The sequence below is a fragment of the Stomoxys calcitrans genome, chromosome 3 (assembly GCF_963082655.1).
Source record: "Stomoxys calcitrans chromosome 3, idStoCalc2.1, whole genome shotgun sequence".
Classification (NCBI taxonomy): domain Eukaryota; kingdom Metazoa; phylum Arthropoda; class Insecta; order Diptera; family Muscidae; genus Stomoxys; species Stomoxys calcitrans.
Window position 1 is genome coordinate 54,993,990 of NC_081554.1, and position 21,001 is coordinate 55,014,990.

Below are 21,001 nucleotides of genomic sequence, written 5' to 3' on the forward strand. Positions count from 1 at the left end.
CAGAAAAAATTTCAGCGGGGGTTTTCCCCTCCTTATACTGGCAAGGCCACCGTAGCACAGAGGTTAGCATGTCCGCCTATGACGTTGAACGCCTGGGTTCGAATCCTGGCGAGAATGTCAGAAAAAAAATTTCAGCGGTGCTTTCCCCTCCCAATGCTTACAACATTTGTGAGGCACTATGCCATGTACAACTTCTCTCCAAAGAGGTGTCGCACAGTGGCACGCCGTTCGGACTCGGCTATTAAGAGGAGGCCCCTTATTATTGAGCTTAAACTTGAATCGGACTCCACTCATTGATATGTGAGAAGTTTGCCCCTGTTCCTTAGTGGAATGTTCATGGGCAAAATTAGCAAAATTTGCATTTGTTTGCAACGCTAAGAAGGAGAAAAGCTAGACCCATTGATAAGTATACCGATCGACTCAGAATCACTTTCTGATTCGATTTAGCCATGTCCGACTGTAAGTCCATGTATTCTTGTGATCAAGGTACAGCAGGTCTTAATTGTTGTCCAATCATCGCGAAATTTTGCTCATAAAACTTTTTTGGCTGAAGGAAGTATTCTTTTGATTTTGGTAAAAATCGGTTCAGATTTAGATATAGCTCCCATATATATGTATCGCCCGATTTGCATTTGCAACCGATCTCCACAAAATTTTGCATGGATTGTTTTGTTGCCGATCTTAACATATCTGCAAGACTTCATCTAAATCGATTCAGATTTAGATGTAGCTCCCATATATATGTATCGCCCGATTTGCACTTAAATGGCCGTAGTAACTACAGTTTTCAACCCATCTGCATACCTGCAAGATTTCATCAAAATCGATTCAGATTTAGATATAGCTCTCATATATATGTATAGTCCGATTTGCACTGAAATGGCCGTAGTAACTACAGTTTTCGACCGATCTGCACAAAATTTGGCATGGATTGTTTTGTTGCGGATCTTAACATATCTGCAAGATTTCATCAAAATCGGTTCAGATGTAGATATAGCTCCCATATATGCGTATCGTCCGATTTGCACTTAAATGGCCGTAGTAACTACAGTTTTCAACCGATCTGCAAAAAAATTTGGCATGTGAAGAAGGAAGAGAGATAGACCCAAGTATACCGATCGACTCAGAATCACTTTCTGATTTGATTAAGCTTAGTCCGTCTGTCTGTCTGTCTGTCCATGTTGATTTGTTTACAAAGTACAGGTCGCAGTTTTCATCCGATCGTCTTCAAATTTGGTACAGGCATGTTTTTTGGCCTAGAGAAGAAGTCTATTGAAATTGGAAAAAAAATCGGTTCAGATTAAGATATAGCTCCCATATATATGTTCGTCCGATTTGCAGTAATATTGCAATAAAATGGTCTTTTCTTAAGCGATTCTCTCGAAATTTGGCAGGAAAGATTTTCTCTTGACTCTCTACATTACTAGTGAATTTCATGAAAATCGGTTCAGATTTAGATATAGCTCTCATATATGTATATCGTCCGACTTCTAGAGTCACACCCATCTTGCCAAAATTTTGCAAAACGCTTTCCTCGACGACTCGAAATTTTGCAGGAAGGATTATCTTATGACTCTCGATATAACTGGTGAATTTTATATAAATCGGCACAGATTTAGATATAGCTGTCATATATGTATATCGCCAGATTTTTACCCCAAGAGCCACTGCAAGCGCATTGTTTGACCAATCTTCCCAAAATTTTGCACAACGCTTTCCTCGACGGCAAACACATTATCTGGGAAGTTTGTTCGAAATCGGTTCAAATTTAGGGATAGCTCCCACGTATATGTTTGTCCGATTTTGAGAAATATTGCAATAAAGTGTTCTTTTGTTAACTCATTCTGTTTGCAGGAATGATTTTCTTATGACTCTCGATATAACTGGTGATGGTTATATAAATCGGCCCAGATTTAGATATAGCTGTCATATATGTATATCGCCAGTAGTTTTTACAGTTTGAACATATTTGCTCGCCGAGGTCCATCAAAATTGGTTCAGAATTGGATATAGCTCCCACATTGTACTTATAGGGTAGGTGTAGGGTATTGTACAGTCGGCAACGCGCAACTTTTGCCCTTCTATACTGGTTTAAATTTTTTTTTAATTGAAAACAACAGAATATGTTTGCTGTTTTAGCAACAAATTACTGCTGTCCAATTTTCGGCAGACTTTCTGTTGTATTATATAGTCGGCAGCGCCCGACTTTTGCCCTTCTTTACTAGTTTAACTTTTTACCACTTGAAAACAACAGAAAATGTTTGCTGTTTTAGCAACAAATTACTGCGTCTCATTTTCAGTAGACTTTCTGCTGTTACAGCAAACATTTTTGCCGTTTTTCTCTGAGTGTGTAGAAGATCTGCAGTCTTCCCCACTCACAATTAGAAGGAGTTCAATTTTAAATTCTCATTTATATAGAGTTGTGTAGTTGAAAATATTCGCAATTTGTTCGATGTTTCAAGCAAAAAAAAAATATTTCAAAGGTGGGAATTTATAATCATTTTTATACCCACCACAGCAGGATAGGAGGTATATTCATTTAGTCATTCCGTTTACAACACATCGAAATATCAATTTCCGAATCCTACAAAGTCTATATATTCCGGATCGTCGTAAAATTCTTAGACGATTTAACGATGTCCGTGTGTCAGTCCGTCCGTCTGTTGTAATCACTCTACAGCCTTCAAAAATTAAAATATTGAGCTGACTTTGGCACAGATACGTTGTTTTGATGCACGTTGGTTATGGTAAGATTTTGAACGGGCCAAATCGGATCATATAGCTGCTATATAGACCGATTTGCCGATAAAGGGTCTTATGACCATAAATGCTTTGTTTTTTATCTGATTTCGCTGAAATTTGAAACAGTGAGTAGCTTAAGGCTTCCCGACATCTGACCCAAATATGGTTCAAATCAGACGATATTTAGACATAGCTGCCAAATATACCGATCTGCCGATAAAGGGCCTGAAGCCCATAAAAGCTTTATTTTTTAACCGATTTCGTTGAAATTTGAAATGGTGCATAGTTTTATGCCTCCCAATATAGGACCCAAATATGGTTCAGATAGGCCTATATTTAGATATAGCCGTCATATAGACCGATCTGCCGATATAGGGTCTGAAGCCCATAAAAGCTTTATTTATAAACCGATTTCGCTGAAATTTGAAACAGTGGGTTATTTTAAGCCTCCCGACATCTGACCTAAATATGGATTAAATCTGACAATATTTTGATGTAGCTGCTATATAGACCGATCTCCTTATAAAGGGTCTGAAGCCCATAAAAACATTATTTTTTAGAAGATTTCGCAGAAATTTGAAACATTGCACAACGCTTTCCTCGACGACTAACATATTATCTGGGAAGTTTGCTCGAAATCGGTTCAGAATTAGATATAGCTCCCATATATATGTTAGTCAGATTTTGGATAATTTGCAATAATGTCATTTGTCAGCCGTGTTTATTATAGTTTGAACATATTTGCTCGCCGAGGTCCACCAATTTTGGTTCAGAATTGGATATAGATCCCACATTGTACTTATAGGGTAGGTGTAAGGTATTACACAGTTGGCACCGCCCAATTTTTGCTCTTCTATACTGGTTTTTAATTGAAAACAACAGAAAATGTTTGCCGTTTTAGCAACAAATTACTGCTGTCCAATTTTCGGCAGACTTTCTGCTGTATTATATAGTATTATATAGTCGGAACCGCCCGACTTTTGCCCTTCCTTACTGGTTTAACTTTTTATCACTTGAAAACAACAGAAAATGTATGCTGTTTTAGCAAAAAATTACTGCTGTCCCATTTTCAGCAGACTTTCTGCTGTTACAGCGAACTTTTTTGCCGTTTTTAGTAACAAATTTCTCTGAGTTTATAGAAGAACTGCAGTCTTCCTCACTTACAATTAGAAGGAGTTCAAATTATAAATTCTCATTTATATAGACTTGTGTAGTTGAAAATATTCGCAATTTGTTCGATGTTTCAAGCAAAAAAATATTTCAAAGGTGGGAATTTGTAATCATTTTTATACCAACCACCGTAGGATAGGAGGTATATTCATTTAGTCATTCCGTTTACAACACATCGAAATATCAATTTCCGAATCCTACAAAGTCTATATATTCCGGATCGTCGTAAAATTCTTAGACGATTTAACGATGTCCGTGTGTCAGTCCGTCCGTCTGTTGTAATCACTCTACAGCCTTCAAAAATTAAAATATTGAGCTGACTTTGGCACAGATACGTTGTTTTGATGCACGTTGGTTATGGTAAGATTTTGAACGGGCCAAATCGGACCATATAGCTGCTGTATAGACCGATCTACCGATAAAGGGTCTAATTACCATAAATGCTTTGTTTTTTATTCGATTTCGCTGAAATTTGAAACAGTGAGTAGCTTAAGGCTTCCCGACATCTGACCCAAATATGGTTCAAATCAGACGATATTTAGACATAGCTGCCAAATATACCGATCTGCCGATAAAGGGCCTGAAGCCCATAAAAGCTTTATTTTTTAACCGATTTCGTTGAAATTTGAAATGGTGCATAGTTTTATGCCTCCCAATATAGGACCCAAATATGGTTCAGATAGGCCTATATTTAGATATAGCCGTCATATAGACCGATCTGCCGATATAGGGTCTGAAGCCCATAAAAGCTTTATTTATTAACCGATTTCGCTGAAATTTGAAACAGTGGGTTATTTTAAGCCTCCCGACATCTGACCTAAATATGGATTAAATCTGACAATATTTTGATGTAGCTGCTATATAGACCGATCTCCTTATAAAGGGTCTGAAGCCCATAAAAACATTATTTTTTAGAAGATTTCGCAGAAATTTGAAACATTGCACAACGCTTTCCTCGACGACTAACACATTATCTGGGAAGTTTGCTCGAAATCGGTTCAGAATTAGATATAGCTCCCATAAATATGTTAGTCAGATTTTGGTTAATTTGCAATAATGTCATTTGTCAGCCATGGTTATTATAGTTTGAACATATTTGCTCGCCGAGGTCCACCAATTTTGGTTCAGAATTGGATATAGATCCCACATTGTACTTATAGGGTAGGTGTAAGGTATTACACAGTTGGCACCGCCCAATTTTTGCTCTTCTATACTGGTTTTTAATTGAAAACAACAGAAAATGTTTGCCGTTTTAGCAACAAATTACTGCTGTCCAATTTTCGGCAGACTTTCTGCTGTATTATATAGTATTATATAGTCGGAACCGCCCGACTTTTGCCCTTCCTTACTGGTTTAACTTTTTATCACTTGAAAACAACAGAAAATGTATGCTGTTTTAGCAAAAAATTACTGCTGTCCCATTTTCAGCAGACTTTCTGCTGTTACAGCGAACTTTTTTGCCGTTTTTAGTAACAAATTTCTCTGAGTTTATAGAAGAACTGCAGTCTTCCTCACTTACAATTAGAAGGAGTTCAAATTATAAATTCTCATTTATATAGACTTGTGTAGTTGAAAATATTCGCAATTTGTTCGATGTTTCAAGCAAAAAAATATTTCAAAGGTGGGAATTTGTAATCATTTTTATACCAACCACCGTAGGATAGGAGGTATATTCATTTAGTCATTCCGTTTACAACACATCGAAATATCAATTTCCGAATCCTACAAAGTCTATATATTCCGGATCGTCGTAAAATTCTTAGACGATTTAACGATGTCCGTGTGTCAGTCCGTCCGTCTGTTGTAATCACTCTACAGCCTTCAAAAATTAAAATATTGAGCTGACTTTGGCACAGATACGTTGTTTTGATGCACGTTGGTTATGGTAAGATTTTGAACGGGCCAAATCGGACCATATAGCTGCTGTATAGACCGATCTACCGATAAAGGGTCTAATTACCATAAATGCTTTGTTTTTTATTCGATTTCGCTGAAATTTGAAACAGTGAGTAGCTTAAGGCTTCCCGACATCTGACCCAAATATGGTTCAAATCAGACGATATTTAGACATAGCTGCCAAATATACCGATCTGCCGATAAAGGGCCTGAAGCCCATAAAAGCTTTATTTTTTAACCGATTTCGTTGAAATTTGAAATGGTGCATAGTTTTATGCCTCCCAATATAGGACCCAAATATGGTTCAGATAGGCCTATATTTAGATATAGCCGTCATATAGACCGATCTGCCGATATAGGGTCTGAAGCCCATAAAAGCTTTATTTATTAACCGATTTCGCTGAAATTTGAAACAGTGGGTTATTTTAAGCCTCCCGACATCTGACCTAAATATGGATTAAATCTGACAATATTTTGATGTAGCTGCTATATAGACCGATCTCCTTATAAAGGGTCTGAAGCCCATAAAAACATTATTTTTTAGAAGATTTCGCAGAAATTTGAAACATTGCACAACGCTTTCCTCGACGACTAACACATTATCTGGGAAGTTTGCTCGAAATCGGTTCAGAATTAGATATAGCTCCCATAAATATGTTAGTCAGATTTTGGTTAATTTGCAATAATGTCATTTGTCAGCCATGGTTATTATAGTTTGAACATATTTGCTCGCCGAGGTCCACCAATTTTGGTTCAGAATTGGATATAGATCCCACATTGTACTTATAGGGTAGGTGTAAGGTATTACACAGTTGGCACCGCCCAATTTTTGCTCTTCTATACTGGTTTATTTTTTTTAATTGAAAACAACATAAAATGTTTGCCGTTTTAGCAACAAATTACTGCTGTCCAATTTTCGGTAGACTTTCTGCTGTATTATATAGTATTATATAGTATTATATAGTCGGAACCGCCCGACTTTTGCCCTTCCTTACTGGTTTAACTTTTTATCACTTGAAAACAACAGAAAATGTTTGCCGTTTTAGCAACAAATTACTTGTGTCCTATTTTCAGCAGACTTTCTGCTGTTACAGCAAACATTTTTGCTGTTTTTAGTAACAAATTTCTCTGAATGTATAAAAATCTGCAGTTTTTGATGCACGCTGGTTAAGTTCTTGAACAGGCCAAATCAGATCATTTTTGGATATAGCTGCTATATAGACCGATCTGCCGATAAAGGGTCTAATGACCATAAATGCTTTGTTTTTTATCCGATTTCGCTGAAATTTGATACAGTGAGTAGCTTAAGGCTTCCCGACATCTGACCCAAATATGGTTCAGATCAGACGATATTTAGATATAGCTGCCATATATACCGATCTGCCGGTAAAGGGTCCGGAGCCCATAAAAGCTTTGTTTTTTAACCGATTTCGTTGAAATTTGAAATATGGTTCAGATAGGCCTATATTTAGATATAGCCGTCCTATAGACCGATCTGCCGATAAGGGGTCTGAAGGCCATAAAAGCTTTAGTTATTACCCGATTTCGCTGAAAATTGAAACAGTGGGTTAATTTTAAGCCTCCCGACATCTGACCCAAATATGATTCAGATCAGACTATATTTAGATATAGCTGCCCTAAGGACCGATCTCCCGATAAAGAGTATCAAGCCCATAAAAGCTGTATTTTTCATCCGATTTCGCTGAAATTTGAAACAGTAACTAGTTTTAGGCCACTCGTCATCTAACCCAAATATGGACTGTATTTAAATATAGCTCTCATATAGACCGATATGCCGTTTAAGGGTCTGAAGCTCATAAAATTTTTATTTATTACCCAATTTTGTTGAAATTTGAAATACAAAATTCAACAGTGACTTAGACCACTGAATGTTCGTGCCGAATTTGGTTGCACAAGTTATCCAATTTTCACTGGATTGTGACGAAAGGAGGTTTACATATATACCTGAGGTGGTGGCTATCCAAAGTTCGGGCCGGCTTTTTACATGTTTCTTTTCTTTATTCAGGATATCACAAAAAACTGGTTTCAATAATCATCTCTCCTTTTCATTTTTTTTCGAACACATACAAAAATACCGTTTTTATAGCCTTTTTCGATGGTCCAGTATTTTTCTTTAGAATTCAAATATACAATGATTTTTTAAAACCATAGCCCTCTTTACTGGCTATCTTCCCCTCTTGCCGTTTATTTGTCTTTGCTTAGGGCTTTTTTGTCATTTTTTCTGTTTTTTTTTTTGGACATTTACAATGACTTCACAATGGTTGATTAAGTTCATTCAAAACTTTCTGTAGTTAAAGGTATATTTTTGTTGTTGTTGTTGTTTTACAAACTTATCGGCTAAATGTTTTTGAAACAATTAAATTCTAAATATTTTTGGGTTTCTTTGCATCCAAATGTGGGGGCCTTAATTCCTGGCTTGCTGCAACTACAACTAAGTTTTTACAATTCTCTTCACAATGTTTTTTTTTGGATTTTTTTTTCAAATATAATTTACAGCTCTTAGCCTTAAAAAACTAAATAATTTTTCTAAAAAAAAAATATGTATATATATTATAAATTACTTAAAAACAAACTTAAATTTAGAAAAAAAAAAATATTTTTTTTATATTATTTTTGTTTTTCATAACTAAAATTAATATTTTTGTATATGTTGTATATATGTTGGGTTTTTTTGTTGTTGTATATATTTAAAAAAAAAACTCAAGACGACTGTTTTAGCTATGACTTGATTTGTTTACCATATGTTATATGTATGTATGTATTTTTGTTTTTCTTACTTTTTTTGTTGTTGTGTTTAATTTAAAAATAATGACTATAGTTTTAGTTAAAATTTCATATTTTAACTATTGAACTTCATCTTTGTTTTGAAATGTTTGTGGTTTTTGTCTCTGATTTGTTTGTTTTTTTTTTTTGTTTTTTCTTAAACATTTTTAAATGACTGAGTTTTTGTTTTTCGTTTTTGTTTCAATGAGCATAAAAAATTGGTGATTATAGTAAAAACTAACAGCGAGGTACTTGGTATTTCTTCATATCCACAAAAAAGTTTCTTTTGATTTCATTCGGCATAGGCATTTCGGCTGCTTTTTTGTCATTGAAGAAATGCACAACAAAGTGTATTTAGTTCGAAATTTTCTTGATATTCCATTGGTGTAGAAGAGTGTTTGGTTTTTATTATTTTTGTGTTTTGTTCTTCTTCTTTTTTTCGAAACATATATCTATACACTATATATATATATATACATAAAATATAAATATTATAAAAAATTGGTATTTCTTTGGTTTATAACTTGGGCATGAAATGTGCCTTTTTTCGAATTGCACTAAGTTCCTTACATTTTTGTTTTTATGGGTGTGGAGAAAACCACAAAAAAATTGCGGACTAAATACAAATTGTGTTTTCCATTCTGGAGGGGGGGTTAAAACAAACTTAAAAGTTGGGGATATTCGAGCAGAGTTGAGAGTGAACCGGAAAAACGTGTCTTTATTAAGATTCCTAACTTCAAAATCCAAAAAATTTGGTTGTGCGAAACTTCCTGTTTAAAAGCGGAAGTGTCAATCAACATAATCTGATTAAAGCACACAAGACGAAGAACAAAATTCGCATATGGATAATTACCATTACTGTAACTCAAATGTCCATAAGGTGAAACATGTGGAGAAATATTAATGGGTCGATTATGGATTGCAACCCAACTTCAGTTGAGTTGCCAACGGGCAAATTTGTTATAGAAAGTCCTATCCACTGATATTGAATGAAACTGACAAAAATTTCCAACTTTATACTAATTTTTATACCCAACGCCATAGGATAAGGGTATACTAATCTAGTCATTCCGTTTGTAATACCTCGAAATATTGATCTAGGACCCCATAAAGTAAAGCCATGTCCGTCCGTCCGTCCGTCTGTCGGAATCACTATAGAGGTCGAACGCGTAGAACTAGCCGCTTGAAATTTTGCACAGATACTTTATATTGATGTAGGTCGCTGAGGCTTGCAAATGGGCCATATCGGTTCACATTTGGATATAGCTCCCATATAAACCGATCTCCCGATTTGACTTCCTGAGCCCCTGGAAGCCACAAATTTTCTCCGATTTGGCTGAAATTAAGCATATAGTGTCCTGTTATGACTTTCAACAACGGAGCCAAGTACGGTCCAGATCGGTCTATAACCTGATATAGCTCCCATATAAACTGATCTCCCGATTTGACTTCTTGAGCCCATGGAAACCACAAAATTTCTCCGATTTGGCTGAAATTTTGCACAAAGTATTCTGTTACGACTCCTAACAACAGAGCCAAATACGACCTAAATCGGTTTATAACCTGACATAGCTCCTATATAAACCGATCTACAGATTTGACTACCTGAGCCGCTGGAAGCCGCAATTTTCATACGATTTCGCTGAAATTTTGCGCATAATGTTCTAATATGACTTTCAACAACTGAGCCAAGTATGGACCAAATGGGTTTATAACCTGATATAGCTCCCATATAAACCGATCTCCCGATTTGACTTCCTGAGCCCCTGGAAGCCTCAATTTTCATTCGATTAGGCTGAAATTTTGCTCATTGTATTCTGTAATGACTCCCAACAACGGAGCCAAATACGGTCCAAATCGGTTTATAACCTGATATAGCTCCCATATAAATCGATCTCCCGTTTTGACTTCCTGAGCCCCTGGAAGCCTCAATTTTCATACGATTTCGCTGAAATTTTGAGCATAATGTTCCAATATGACTTTTAACAACTGAGCTAAGTATGGTCCAAATCGGTTTATAACCTGATATAGCTCCCATATAAATCGATCTCCCGTTTTGACTTCCTGAGCCTCTGGAAGCCTCAATTTTTGTCCAATTTGGTTGACATTTTGCACATAGTATTCTATAATAACTCTCAACAACGGTGCCATGTACGTTCCAAATCGGTTTATAACCTGATATAGCTCTCATATGAACCCATCTCTAGATTTGACTCCTTGAGCCCTTAAAAGCCGTAATTTTTGTTCGATTTGGCTGAAATTTTTAACATAGTGTTCTGTTATGACTTCCAATAACTGTGCCGAGTACGTTCCAAATCTGTTTATAACATATGGTCATACACCTAAGCCAGCCCTTAATTCGGGAGTGGGCGACCGTTATTGTTATTTGCTGATTTTATTTTCTAGCAACGCAAATTTCCGTGAAATCGGACAATAAATGCGCCTTTTATGGGTCCAATACCTTAAATAGAGAGATCGGTCTATATGGTAGCTATATCCAAATCTGGATCAATCTGGGCCAACTTGCTATTCCAAATTTCGGCAAAATCGGACAATAAATGCTCCGTTTATGAAACCAAGACCTTAAATCGAGAGATCGGTCTATATGGCAGCCATATCCAAATATGGACCGATCTGGGCCAACTTGAAGAAAGGTGTCGAAGGGTCTTACGCAACTCACTGTCCCAAATTTAAACTAAATTGGACTACAAATGCTCATTTTATGGGCCCAAGACCTTAAATCGAGAGATCGGTCTATATGACAGCTATATGCGAATCTGGAAATTGAAGAAGAAAGATGTCGAAGAGTCTAACGCAACTCACTGTTCCGAATTTCGGCAAAATCGGACAATAAATGCGCCTTTAATGGACCTAAGACCTTAAATCGAGAAATCGGTCTATATGGCAGCTTTATCCAAATCTGGACCCATCTGAGCCAAATTGAAGAAGGATGTCGAAGGTTCTAACACAACTCACTGTTCCGAATTTCAGCACAATCGGATAACAAATGCGCCTTTTATGGGCCTAAGGCCCTAACACAACTCACTGGACCCAATACCTTAAATCGAGAGATCGGCATATATGGCAGCTATATCCAAATCTCGACCGATCTGAGCCAAATTGAAGAAGGATGTCGAGTGGTCTAACACAACTCACTGTGCTTATTTTCGGCGACATCGGACAATAAATGCTCCTTTTATGGACCCGTTACCTTAAATCAAGAGATCGATCTTTATGCCAGCTATATCAAAATCTGGACCGATCTGAGCCAAATTACAGAAAGATGTCGAAGGGCCTAACACAATTCACTGTCCCAAATTTCAGCAAAATCGGATAACAAATGTGGCTTTATGGGCATAGGTCCTTAAATCGGCGGATCGGTCTATATAGGGGCTATATCAAGATATAGTCCGATATAGCCCATCTTCGATCTTAACCTGCCTACGGACAAAAAAAAAGAACCTATGCAAAATTTCATCTCAATATCTCAATTTTTAAAGACTGTAGCGTGATTTCCACAGATAGATGGACAGAAGGACGGACATTGCTAGATCTTCTTAGATTTTTACGCTGATCAAGAATATATATACTTTATAGGGTAGGAAATGGATATTTCGATGAGTTTCGAACGGAATGACAAAATGAATATACCTTTCGGTAGTGGGTAAATTAAGTGGTATTTTTAGTATCTCGATTGAGTTTTTAACCCTTTCAAGAAAATTCATTAAGAAAAATCCATTTTTAAGCCACTGAATCTTTGCACACATGGCATATCCTTACATGCTAAAAAGGTTATTCAACAGTTTCAACTTCCTTGCTTACAGTTTTTAAATATCAATTTGTTGTAGCACAATATCAATAGAAATAGAAAATTTAATAAAAATTAACAATACGTATACGACACCCTGTACAATAATTTTAAAATTTGGAAAACACACGTCAAACAGTATTGGAAAACGTTTATTTAGAAAGAAAATGTTGAGTAATTAAAATTTTATCTCCATGGCAAGGCATCTCTTTTTAAAATTAGGTATCATCATCGCACAGTGGTCCAAAGTAGATAAATAAATTATTAAAGTATTGGATTAGAGCGGAAACAGCGGAATATTTTAGAATTTTTAATTTAGCTTTTTACTGATTTATTTGAGTTATCATCGGGATCATTTTTAAAATATGTTTTTCTTTTAGATTCCATTGCAGGATATTGCCCGGCTATAGACCATTTCGTTCAATGCATTCTATTCAAAAAATATCACAGCAAAGACGTGTGATGTTGCTTAAGAGCAATTGACCGGCTATCTATTGGGTTGCCCAAAAAGTAATTACGGATTTTTCATATAGTCGGCGTTGACAAATTTTTTACAGCTTGTGACTCTGTTATTGCATTCTTTCTTCTGTCAGTTATCAGCTATTACTTTTAGCTTGCTTTAGAAAAAAGTGTACCAAAAGTATATTTGATTAAAGTTCATTCTAAGTTTTATTAAAAATGCATTTACTTTCTTTTAAAAAATCCGCAATTACTTTTTGGGCAACTCAATATATCACGATTTTTGATTCGCCAAGAATCTTTTTCTGTGTATATTTATACAAAAATTAAATTTTTGACTATGTAAAACATTGACGGCCTAATTCAGAAAACTTAATGAAGTCTTAAAGTAGGTTTATATGACAGTTCTAAAAAGGAAATCTGTCAAATAATCCTATTTTATATCTAGATAAAGTTTTGTGAATACCAGTGTGAACAATTAATCCTGCCAGTCGTAATATATTTGTACCTTGTGCGTGTTAGAAGACACTTAATTACTTTGTTACTACGATATTTCGAACAATAACTTCCATTAGCGTAACTCAATTTTTCGTTTTCATATTTTCCATTTTTAGTTTTTTGTCCAACAATTGCGGAAAAATATAAAACAATTCAAACTTTCAACCCTCTATTTAGATATTTAAACTGTTATTTCACAACTTTGCAAAGATTTCTTTTAGAAAAACAAATTTTCGAGGTATTATTTGAATGTACTCAAGACATGTGCTTTAAGCCTTTTAAATATAACTGAATAGTTTTATACTCCTTGCTTATGGTTTTTAAATGACGCAAGACAATTCAATATAAACTTCTTGTTGCTTCAACAATTCCTCTTCAATATTCTCTTTTTTGCCAATTAATCAGTGCACACATGGTATACCGTGACATTTTCAAAAAGTTTATTTAAAAATTCAAAATTCCTCGCCTAGCGGTTTTAAATATCAATTCGTTATAACACAATATTGACGAAAAAATAAATTTTAATAAAAATTAATAATACGTATACGACACCTTGGATATCAATTTCAAAATATAGAAATCACACATTGAACAACCGAACTTTACGTTGGTTAAAAAGAAAGTGTTGGGTAAATAAAATTTTGGCTTAGTGGTAAGGCAATTGCTTATAAAACCAGTTCTCAACATCGCACAGTGGTCTAAAATAGACAAAAATTCTAAATAATCGAAATTTATTTTTTTTAACGGATTACAACATTATCTGTTAGCCATGGAACGGGAAAAGCTGTTATATTTAAACAAATTAAAAAAAAAATTACAGTGGCACGGATAAGGCAGATAAGCAAATGGCAGCTTCGAACAATTTCAGAAATTTGGAAGAAAAAGTGTAGACTTTTCTGTGCCACTGTGTATGTAGCAATTTTGTGATGTTTATTTGAGATTTTTGGACCGACAATTTTAAAGTTGACACAAAAAGGATCTCAGGTCAGCATCTAAACTGTCTTTGAGCTATACGCATGGAATTTTTTTGGAAAAATTTTGAAAATTGATGATTACTATTAAAAAAAAATATCTATGACTTAATTTAAATAAAAAAATAGAATTTGGCTAAACGGAACCAGTAAGAGCGTGCTAAGTTCGGTAGGTCCGAATCTTAAATACCCTCCACCATGGATCGCATTTGTCGAGCTCCCTATGCGGTATCTCTTTTAAGGCAAACAAAGAGTAATGGATAAGTATTGTTATGCTATTGGAGCTATATCAAGTTTTAGTCCGATTCGGACCATAAATGTGTTGTATGTTGGAGACCATAGTAGAAGTTATTGTGTAAAATTTCAGTCAATTCGAATAAGAAATGTGCCCTTTAGGGGCCGAAGAAGTAAAATAGGGAGATCGGTTCATATGGGAACTGATTCAGGCTATAGACCGATTGAGGCCATATTTAACGCATACGTTAAAGGTCATGGAAGAAGGCGTTGTAAAAAATTTCAGCCAAATTGGATAGGAATTGCGCCCTCTAGAGGCTCAAGAAGTCAAGATTCCCGATCGGTTTATATGATAGCTATATCAGGTTATGGACCAATTTAAACCATACTTTGCACAGTTGTTGGAAGTCATAAATAAATACTTAATGCAAAATTTCAGCTAAATCGGATAGGAATTGCGCCCTCTATAAGCTCAAGAAGTCAAGATTTCTGATCGGTTTATATGACAGCTATATCAGGTTATACACCGATTTAAACCATACTTGACATAGTTGTTGGAAGTCAAAACGAAACACATCATGCCAAATGTCAGCCAAATCGGATAGGAATTGTGCCCTCTAGTGGCTCAAGAAGTCAAGATCCCTGATCGGTTTATATGACAGGTATATCAGGTTATGGATCAATTTGAACCATACTTTGCACAGTTGTTGGAAGTCATGATGAAACACATAATGCGAAATTCCAGCCAAATCGGACAGGTTAATGTGACGGCTATATTAGGTTATGGACCAATTCGAACCATACTTTGGGCAGTTGTTGTAACTCATAAGGAAACACATCATGCCAAATTTCAGCCAAATAGGGTAGGAATAGCGCCCTCTAGAGGCTCAAGAAGTCAAGATCCCAGATCAGTTTATATGGCAGCTATATCAGATTATGGACCGATTCGGATCATACTAAGCGCAAATGTTGGAAGCCATAACGAAACACATCATGCCAAATTTCAGCCAACTCGGATAGGAATTGCGCACTCTAGAGACTCAAGGAGTCACGATTCAAGGTCGGTTTATATGGCAGCTATATCAGGTTATGGACCAATTTGAACCGTACTTGGCACAGTTGTTGTAACTCATAAGGAAACACTTCGTGCACATTTTTAGCCAAGAATAAGATAAGAATTGCGCCCTCTAGAGGCCTAAGAAGTCAAGATCCCAGTTCGGTTTGTTGGCAGCTATATCAGGTTATGGACCGATTTGGATTATACTTAGAACAGTTGTTTGAAATCATAACAAAACACCACATGAAAAGTTTCAGCCGAAATGGATGAGAATTGCTCCCTCTAGTGACTCAAGAAGTCAGGCCCCAGATCGGTTATAAGGCAGCTATATCAAAACATGAACCGATATGGCCCATTTACAATCCCAACCGACCAACACTAATAAGAAGTATTTGTGCAAAATTCCAAGCGGTTAGCCTTACTCCTTCGGAAGTTACTGTGCTTTCGACAGACAGATGGACGGATGAATGGACAGTCGGAAATGGCTAGATCGGCTTAAAATGTCATGTCGATCAAGAATATATATACTTTATGAGGTCTTAGATGAATATTTCTAGGAGTTACAAAGAGAATGGGGAAATTAGTATACTCCCATCCTATGGTGGAAGGTATAAAAATGGTCTATAGTCGTACAACATCCTGCAATGGAAGATCAATAAAATTTAATAATATAACTCTATAAAAATATTTCAACGACAGTCGCTAAAAGATGCAACATATGCTAGGAGGCTCTGACGTTATTTATGATTTCAAAACAAACTTGGCTTAACATACCCTTAAGGTTGTTTCACTGGAACCAACGGTTTTTCTTGGCTTGATAAGTTCATATCAGCGGTTTTTCCACTATGGACACAGCTGAATTTGGTTTATAAAGCCAACTTAAGGCGCAGGTTCCAGTAACATCGCTTTTAGCAGGTTTGGCTGTAGCAAAAAAATTAAATACATTATAGTGGATCCCAAGCCCTAGGGTTGTACACCCAGAAAAATAAGTTTGCTGATATCAGCAAACAATGTCTGCTGAAAATTTGAAAATTGTTTACTTTGAAGAAAAAGGTTTCAAAGTTTTGAACATCCAAGCGATAAGTAAGGCAATTTGTAATATCTTAATGTACTTTTTTTGATATCAATAGGCCTTAATATTTTGATTAAAAGCATAATTATGGTTATAGTAGATATTTTGTCAGGTTTTATATAAAATCATTTGAAAAAATGTTTGCTGCTTTAGCAAAAAATTACTGCTGTCCCATTTTCAGCAGACTTTTTCATGTATCAGCAAACATTTTTGCTGTTTTTACTTACAAATTTCTCTGAGTGTATATCTTCTTTTTTCGATATTCTAAAACATAAAATTAAAGAACATATAAGAAGAACATATTAAAACAATTCCAGAAATTTTTTGTTCATATTGCTGACAAACTTCATTCCAACCTCCCTTTTATCTCCCGAATATCCCAAACTTCAAAGATTCCAAAATAACGGTTGACAAAACGCTAAAATACAGCCCTGATAGTGAACAACACAGTGATGGATGTCATTTTAAGTAGTAAAGAATTGAGAGTGGAAAAAAGAAAAAAAATTTTAAATGAAATTTTTGGAAAAAATACAGCCTGAACGTGTGTGTGTGTGTTTTAAGCTAAACTCCTTGGTTCACTTATTCAGCTTACACCCAGAAAAATTAGTCTGCAGATATCAGCAAACATTGTCTGCTGTTATTAAATGAAAAATTTTGAACTTTTGAATAAATCCATTCAAAACTTTGAACTTTGTATTAATAATTGAGACAATTGTTATGTAGTAATAACAAAATTTGGCAATTTTGTTCTTTATTTTTTGTTCAAAACCATATAATAAGGAAGTAGTAGTTAATTTGTCTTGTTATTTGAATTCGATAAAAAATTTGCTGATTGTAGAGCAATTGAAAAAAATTTTAAATAATATGCTTGTAAAATTAAAAAATGTGATAGAATAAAAAAACTTTTGAAGAATTCATGAAATTTTTTGATTTTTTTTTTCAACTTTTCAAAATTTGAAAACAGCAGGAAATGTTTGCTGTTTTAGCAACAAATTGCTGGTGTTCCATTTTCACAGACTTTCTGCTGTTTCAGCAAACAATTTTGCTGTTTTTACTAACAAATTTCTATGAGTGTATTTAAAAGGTCTGTTCGCGTACTTTTCCTATGCAAATTTGCCAGTTAAAATTAGCAGGAGAGTAAGAACATCCCTTATTGTCTTCAATGATCTCCCAAAGGGGAGAGATGCGGAATGTTGACAGATTAATGAAAAATATATGAAATCAATCATCAAGCCATAATAGGCAACCATAATGAATCCTTTATTCTCTTTTGTTATTTATTTGAATAAAACAGCTGGTTTTCAAAAAACATCGGTTCGAGGCTTTAAATTGCTGCTAGAAAAAATACCATCCAGCAGAAATTTGCAAGCTTTCATTAAACAAAATCACAAATTTTGCTTGCTCTTACGCACTCTCTCGCTCTCTTCTACAGGCAAATAAAGTATGCGAACTGCTTAGTGTAAAAATTTGTCCAAATTTGCAAAAAATTTTGAAAACAAGAACGAACACCCCAAAAATCAGCTGATTTTAAAGAGGGCACACAGCTGACGTAAACTTTGATTCTTATTGAAATCACCAAATTTAGTATGTGTTCGGGTAGTTTTTCAGTAGAAAGAAGAAGAATAAAAACAGACTTTACTCCCTTTGGGTATTTTTTTGATAAAACAGCTGGGATTCATAAAACATCTGTTTGATGCTTAAAAATTTTGTGGAAAAAAAACTTCCAGCAGAAATTTGCAGCTTCTTAATTACCAAACTTTCAAAATTTTAGCACGCTCTCACGCACTCTTGCTCTCTCTTCCAACGGCAAATAAAGTACACGAACGACTTCCAGGACTTTTCTTGTATTTTTTTTTTTTTTCAAATTTGCAAAAAATTTTTGAGTACGCGAACACACTTATTATTGATGACGGCCAGCTGGCATTTCTAAGGCAAGCCAGTGAAAGCCGTTCACCTGAGACACAATCTTAGGAGTCCGCCACTTAAACAAAGCTACAACCATGACATAATTACCAGGTAGTGTACCGTAAACAGCTGAGTACAATTTTTTCTCGCAAAGTGCACTATCTGTCAACGAGTTTTGGTTGTGTGTCTGTATTATAGTTAAGAACCATAACACACACATAAAGAACGAAAAATGGCGCGAACTAGTTACATACACAAAATCAGAGTTGCACTAATCACTGATTTTGACAGATAGTGCACACAATATTTTGTTGTTGGGCAACTGCCACTACCTGTAAATGAATATATCTTGGCTAAAACCACATTATAAGTGGTAAAATAATGCCAAGACTTCTTAAAGTTGGGTACTAAGTTCGAGTTTCACAGCAAGCCAAAGTAAAAATTACAAATATTTGATGTTAGTAGAACTATTTGAAAAAAATTTTGTCATGAATAATGAGGAAATGTCGCAGTGTTTGAATTCTAAAAAAGATAATCGTAAAACCTATTGAAATTAACTGTTAACACGAACTAAGAAGCGTCCTTAATGTAAAAAGTTTTTAAAATATTATTTGCTCACAATGCTCACATAGACATCAGAACCCATAGCAGAGTTAGTAGCGAGCTGGAATAACCTGAGCCTAATTGTTAGACAATAAATTGTCTAAGTTTGCCTGATTTCAGACTGGATCATACGGACGAACAATTGTATTTCCCTTAATTTTTAGGCTTTTGTTTGTTCAAGATAGGGACCTTTTATGTCCGAGAGCAAACAGCGCACCGCAGAGCGAGATCACTAGTTTAAGTTCTGTAAAAGCTGGTGAATGGTTCAAGGGCATCAATGGCTTGCTTAGCGTAATAAGGTCACATCGATAATGTATACCATCGATAACTAAATATCTGATCGCAGTATCTCTGCTATATTATGTGTACCAGGCGGCCCATCGATAGTATCTAGAAGTATAGTCGCAGAGACACTGATGATGTATACCAGGCAGTTCCATCGATAATAACTACAAATGTGGTAGCAAAGACACTGATGATGTATACCAGGCAGACCCATCCATAGTAACTACAAATGTGGACGCAGGGACACTGATGATACTGGTTTACATCATCAGTGTCTAATAACTATAAATGTGATCTCTGAGACACTGATGATGCATACCAGGCGTTCGATTGATAATAACTACAGATGTAGTAGCAGAGACTCTGATGATGTATACCACTGGGTCTCATCGATAATAATTACAAACGTGGTAGCAGAGACACAGATCATGTATACTAGGCGGTCCCGACGATAAATGTGACGCGGAGACACTGACGATGCTGGTATACATCATCAGTGTCTCCCATCGATAATAATTACAAACGTGGTAGCAGAGACACTGATGATGTATTCCAGGCGTTCCCATCGCTAACAACAACAAATGTGTGCACAGAGACACAGATGATGTACACCAGGCGGATCAATCGATAACAACTACAAATGTCGTTGCAGAGACACTGATGATGTATACCAGGCGGTTCCATCGATAATAACTACAGATGTGGTAGTAGAGACATTGATGATGTATACCAGTGGGTGCCATTGATAATAACTATAAATGTGGACGCAGAGCCACTAATGATGTATACCAGGTGGACTCATCGACAGTAACTACAAATGTGGTCGCAGAGAAACTGTTGATGTATACCATGCGGTCCCATCGATAATAACTACAAATATGGTCGCAGAGTCACTGAGGGTGTATACCAGACCGTCCCATTGATAATATCTAGAAATGTGGTCGCAGAGACACTGATGAAGTATACCAGACGGTACAATCGATAATAACTACAGATGTGGTAGCAGAGATACTGATAATGCTGGTGTACATCAGTGTATCCCACCAATAATAACTACAGATGTGAACGCAGAGACACTGTGATACCAGGTGGTTCCATCGATAATTACTACAAAAGTGATCGCCGAGACACTGATGACGTACACCAGGGGATTCCATCGATAATATTTGTTCTCTTACACAATCGTTCCTCTGGTATTCACTACAAAATAGGGGAAATCGGTTCACAAATGAAGATTGGGCAGCCCGAACAATTTTTCGAAATACCTAGGTTACCAAATGAAGGGCCCTGCCAAAAGGCGCCTGGTCAACATAGGGCCTTGAAATTATGCACATGAGAAAACATCAGATCTAACCGTTCAAAATTTCAAAGAAATATCTCTATCGGTTCTCAAAAAGCATATTTTTTACAAGTATTTTTCAATTCTATCCCACTGTGCGTTGGATAATTGTTAGCAAATTGCTTCTGCATCCACTGTATAATTCAAGTTCGGTTATTAACGGCTTCCTCAAACCAAA